This window comes from Tamandua tetradactyla, chromosome 4 (genome assembly GCF_023851605.1).
Source record: "Tamandua tetradactyla isolate mTamTet1 chromosome 4, mTamTet1.pri, whole genome shotgun sequence".
NCBI lineage: Eukaryota > Metazoa > Chordata > Mammalia > Pilosa > Myrmecophagidae > Tamandua > Tamandua tetradactyla.
Genome location: NC_135330.1, coordinates 44,204,451 through 44,211,139, shown reverse-complemented (window position 1 = coordinate 44,211,139; position 6,689 = coordinate 44,204,451).

Sequence of the window (6,689 nt, the reverse complement as noted above, 5' to 3'; positions counted from 1 at the left end):
TGAATAAAAACAGCTACAATATTTTCCTGAGCTACTAGAATAAATCATAACAGATTGATAGCCTTCCTCAAATTCACATATATCCTTTGAAAGATATGAATTATAGATTTTTGTCATTCTTTAGGAGTTTTCTGAAGCACTAAGCCTTCAGCTATTATTAATTACATCCCTAATGTACATGAAACTATATATTTTCAGGGGCAACAGGCAATCTTGTTAGAAAGACTGTTTTATAAAGTTGATATTTCTATCTTAAGAGTGTGAGTTATTGATCCAAACGCCATAAACACCATTATTTCATGCAAATTTCTCATTCATCTTCTTAGTTTCTCTTTCCTGTAGGGAATAAAAAAAGTAATGGAGAACATTTGGAGTGCTGGTTTACCACAAGAACAGTTACCACTAAGTGCAGTGACACAAATAATTGTACAGCTAAAAACTGTCGACATCTGGCTTACTGGCAATCTTCAAATGCCCTGATAGTTTTTAACAATCTGTTAAATGAATTTATTTACATTTATCAGTTTTTAAGATTAATAACACCACTTAGAAGTTTCTAAAACATGAGTATTTATAAGGAGACTTGAACATGATAGCTAGAAATATCTTTTGGCTTACAAAGATCAATAGCATAATTTTTGCAGAATAAGTAAAAAGTGATATCCCATTATTAGAAAAAATAGGAAAATATCATTTTAGGTCATTGCTGAATATATATCATTTTTAGTAATGCTTGAAATTTTCCAATATTGTAAATTTTCATTTGCTATTTTCTTATTTCTCAAATGATTTGCAGCTGTGCTAAGAAAGCATTTATTTTATAGATTTTTTTCAAAATCAATAACAATGTCTAAAACTGAGAGATATACTTTTGTTGTTTTCTGTGGTATCTGAACATATGTTTTGGATTTTAAAACGTGGACAATTATGAAACTGAAGAAATGTGATTCACAATTGTGAATTACAGAAAATAATTGCATACTGTTAATATTAGCTGTGTCTTTGATGACTGTCAAATTTTGTTTTGCTCTCCCAAATACTTTTGGGAAATCTTTAACAGAATGAAACTTCAAAACAAGGAAAATCATGATAAAAGAAAACAAAACTGAGAATAATTGATAAATTATACTAATATATGAGGTCAAAATGATTTCAGTTAGGGTCTGTATGATAAACTCAAAGTGTTCTAGGTTTACAGATACAATAACCAGTTCTTTATTTTCACTTCTTACTTTGAGTTGCTGACAATTTGAAAGCATTTTGTTCCCCTTGAAGGAAAAAAAAAATTTCTTCAATGAACTTTCTTTTTTTTCATTTTTAAACAGTTTTATTCACACATTATATAATCCAACCTAAGTAAATAGACATGTCTATTTGCATGTCTGTAGACTGTCTTTCATGGAGAAAATAAACTCCGTTTCATATATATTATTTTTTCTAATTGAAAATCGTTGGCATACTGCAATGATTATTTACTTCAGTATCACTAATGCATATTTGGTCAACAATTTTTTTCTCTTTGTAAGAGTCAATGAATTGTAGCAAGAAGAGAACATTAGAAAATTCTCTTTGGAATCAGACAAATCCTGAATTGAATTTCACCACTAAAAATTCTAACGAATGATACTAGGTACTATTAAGCCCTTGAAACAGATTTTCTAACTTATAAATGGAGAAAATTTTCTTTGTCCATGTATCAACAGTCTAAATATATATGTGTTCTAGTTGGCTAGCTGCCAGAATGCAATATACCAGAAATGGAATGACCTTTTCAAAAAGTGAATTTAATAAATTATAAGTTTATGGTTCTAAGGCCATGATAATGTTCCAATTAAGGCAAGCCTATAGAAATGTCCAATCTAAGGTATCCAGGGAAAGATACCTTGAATCAAGAAGGCTGATGAAGTTCAGAGTTTCTCTCTCAAATGGAAAGGCACATGGCGAGCACAGCATCATCTGCTAGCTTCCTCTCTAGACCTCTTGCTTCATGAAGCTCCCCCAGGGGCATTCTCTTTCATCTCCAAAGGTCGCTGGCTGGTGGACACTGCTTTGTGGCTCTCATCATTCTGTTATCCTTCTCTGCTCTCTCTGAACCTCCAAAAGTCACAGACTGGTGGATTCTATGGCTATGCTCGGCTCTATTTTGGCTCTCTCTTCATTCTCAAAAAGCATTCTCTCCAAAAAATGTCTCCTCTCTTGTAGATCCTAGTAAACTAATCGAGGCTCATATAGAGCAGGTGGAGCCACCTCTCCATGGAGCCACCTCTCCATGGAGAAAACCTAATCAAGTTTCCATTCTGTGGTACTGAATAGGAATTAGAAGAAACCATTGCTCTCACAAGGTTGATTATGATTAAAACATGGCTTTTCTAGGATATGTAAATCCTTTCAAACCAGCACAATGTCTATATGATTTTATTATTATAAAATAAAATTCATTACTGACTCATTGTTATGAGTTAAAATTTTCATTGAGATGGAGGAAGAAGGCTAGAAGTTTGATACTGAATATACACTATAATATACACTAGGGACTGGCAAATATTTTCTGTAAAGATATTAGGTTTTATGGTAAATATATTAAGCTTTGTGAGCCAGATGGTCTCTGTTGCAAGTGCTTAACTCTGCTGTTGTAGTATGAAAGCAGCCGTAAACAATGTGCAAATGAATGGACATGCTTGTCCTACAATAAACCTTTATTTACAAAAACAGATGGCAGGCTGGATTTGGCCCATTGGCTATAACTTGCCAAATCCTGATTTAAATATTAAATAGAATATTCTCTTATTTGTAGAGGAATATTTATTATCATGTTACAAATGATAATTAAAAATAAGACCATGAAGCTTGCAGAAGTGATTGTTTCAAATGACTTTACAGTTACTAACATAATAGTAACTTACCTATTGATTTACTAAGCTCTAGGCAGATTTAAGTGCGTTTTTTGACCTGTTCAATATTCACCATGCCGTTATGAAATAGGATTCTTTGTTATCTTTAATTTACATTGTGCTAAAGATTATAGCCACTGCAAAAGGCAAAAAAAAAAAAAAAAAAAAAAAAAAAGATAGCAAATGCTGATATTGCCTTAAACTCACATGTAACAGAAAGGCATTTATGAAAGAATACATTGGCTCCTTTGTTACTTCTAAATGTGCTCAATGTCAGCATGATGTAAACTGAAATCTTAAACATCTGTTCCAAGACTAACACTGTTCAGGTATCATTAAAATGCTTCCCCACATTTCTTGTGCTATATCCTTGGAAAACAACAACAACAACAAACAAACTGTTTTTCAATACCATGAAGATTTATGATTTGAGTTGCTGCTATGATCTGAAATGGTCAGTGTTGCGGAACATAGTAGAGTCCTTTTCCTCTCATAAATTTCAAGACATTCTACAAAGAGAGAAAATTGGTTGTCTTCATTCTTATTTTTCCTGAATTGACTCTATTTTGTTTCAGATTTAGACCAAGTTCAATTTAGTTTGAAATTAATTTAATTCGATGGGTTTTAATTGCATAGACATGAGATTATATGTTCTATGAGGTATTTTAAAAACATAGCCTTCTTCTTAAATTGTATTTGATTGAAAACCAGACAGGACCATTAAAAATAAATCTGTGTAATAGAATTTTGTAGAATATTAAACATAAAAATGTTCAGGGAAAAATATAATAATTAAAGAAAGCTTATATAATTTTTGTTCTATAATATGGATTCAACAATACAAATAATATTTCATCCAAATTTGTTATATGAAAGCAAAGCTAAATTAAAGGAAAATTGATAGCATTAAACACCTATGTTAGAAAAGAATAACAGTTTCAAATCAATGCCATTATCTTCCAACTTTAGAAACAAGAAAAAAAAATGAAAAGAGAAAAAAATAAATAATAAAGATCAGGGTGGAAAGCAACAATGTAGAAAAAAGTAAAAACAAGACAAATCAGTGAATCCAAAAGCTAGTTCTTTAAGAAATCCAATGAAATTGTTAAAACTCCAGGAAAATTGAGAAAAAAATAAAGAAGACACAAATTACTAATATCAGAAATGAGATTGGTTACATCACTGTATGTTTTTTAAATATTAAAAGCATAGTATGGGAATATATGAGAAATGTCATTTTAATAAAATTTTCAGCTTAGATTAACTGGGCAAATTAATCAACAGACAAACCTGACAATGTTCCTTTAAGAATAAACAGAAGTTCAATAAACAGCTGAGTAGTCGTAAATTTATCAAAGAAAATAAATCTTTAGTCAATAACTACCCCACAAAGAAACTCCTGACCCAGATGATTTCACTGGTAAATTATACCAAACATTTTTAAGGAAGAGATCTTCTAGGTAAAACTTTCCAGAATTTTGAAGAGGTAAGAATATTATCTTACTCATCCTATGAAGCCAATATTAACTTGATATCAAAACAAGACCAAGATGCTACTAGAAGAAAAAAATTAATAAAAATGACCTTTATGAGCATGTATACAGAATTCTTAATACTATTTTAGTAAATTGAATCTAATAGCATATAAAAAGTTTCATATGCCATTAAAGTAGTCTTTATCTCAGGAATGCAAGATCACTTTAGTGTTTGAAGATCAAATGATACAATTCACTGCTATAATTGACTATAAAATTTAAAAGTATGATCATATTAATAGATATAGAAAATCATTTGAAGTAAAAATTCATCCTTGCTAAAAACTCACAGAACTGTAAGAATTGACAGGAGCATTCTCAATTTAATAAAGAGCAACTATAAAAAATGTACAGTATATTCTATAGGCAATAGCAACTATAAAAGCTATAGACTGAATATTCTCTCCTTAAATTATGAATAAACCATGGATATCCCTTCTTACCACTTCTATCCAATATTGTGCTAAAGATTATAGTCATTGTAAAAGGCAAAAAAAAAAAAAAAACAGAATCATAACCATATCATGGAAAGAAAGAAACAACCTGTATTCACAAATAACATGATAATCCTTTTGATAAACAGGTATTGGTCTGCTACTGGACCTTGGTAGAGATCCAATGCTTAATCATGGGCCACCAAGTTATCATAGGAACTAAGTTGTCCATCATGAACTGAGTGTTATCTGACACACCAAGCCATATACTTGGGTACACATGGCAGCACCCCATTATAAAATGCAAGTGATAGATATGAGATAAAACTTGAGATAGCCCTGAAGGCACAAGTTATATGAGGAATTGGCCCAAATGTCCATGCCCAAGTCCTGTCACATTACTTTCTCTTTCTCAGCCCATGGCTATGGCCTTTGGAGGAGTTCCATACAATCAGTTGACAGAGGAAGAAAAAATGTCTCTTCTACAGGCAGACCTGCATGGTGTACAGGTACCACAGGAAAGTGGGTAGCTGCAGCACTGCAGACTCTTTGGGAGACATTCCTGAAGAGCAGTAGTAATGGGCAAACCTCCCAGTGGGCAGATCCTCAAGCACTACATCTGCTTGTTCATTTTACTTGGAAGAAGAAATGGCTGGAGGTGTGTTTTTATACTTATTTATGAACTGTGGCCAATGATTTAGCTGGATGATCAGAGACTTGGTAAGACATGATTGGAAATTTGGTGGCAAGGAGGGGGAGAGTTGTGTAGACAGATCTTTCTGAGTGGGAAAAATGCATGGAGATGTTTGTGTTCCATGTGAATGTCCACCAGAGGGTGACTTCAGCAGAGGAACATTGGGATGATCTGTTCCATGAATCCAGTAGGCCTCTTTCCCAAGTCTCTCCTGTAATTGACAAAGGGGTTCATGAAGAAAACATGGCCAAGGTGGTGCTAATAGAGGTTATGCATGAGTTCAGCAAAATGGATTTCCACTTCCCATAGCTGACCTGGCTAAAGCCATGGCTGAGTGCCCAGTCTGTTAGCAGCAAAGTCCAACAGTCAGTACCCAATAAGGCGCCATTCCCTGAGGATATGAGCCTGCTACCTGGTGGCAGGTTTATTATATTGTATTGCATCTGTCATGGAAGGGGCAGCATTTTTTTCTAATTGGAATAGACATATAGTCCAGATACAGATTCTGCCAAACTAGCATCTATGGACCTACAAAATGACTTGTCCACAGTAATGGATTCACAACACTGCTTCTGCTGGAGGAACTCACTTCATGGTAAATGGAGTGTGAGAATGGACACATGCTCATAGGATCCTCTGGTCTTACCATTTTCCACAGCATCATTAACCAGCTGAATTGATGCAATAGTAGAATGGCTTTTAAAGATTCAATTATGGTGCCAATTGTGTAACAATATCTGAAGGGTGGGACAATGTTCTCTAGCAGGTGCTTTATGACCTAAATCAGCGTCCACTTTTTGTTGGTCATTTTCCCAAAGGCAGAACTCACAGGTCCAGGAATCAAGGAATAGAAATGAGAGTGGCGTCGCTCATTTACTTTACTGATCCACTAGAAAATATGTTACTTCCTCTCTCTGTGACCTTGGACTCTGCTTGTCTACAGATCTTATTTCCAAAAGGAGGAGTGCTCTTACTGGGAGATGCAACAATGTTTCCATGGAATTCGAAGTTAAGACTGTCACCTGGCCACTTTAGGCTGTTCATGCCTCTGAATCAATGGTCAAAGAAGGGAATTACTCTACTGGTTGGGGTGATTGATCCTGACCATCATGGGAAAATAGGACTGCAACTACAC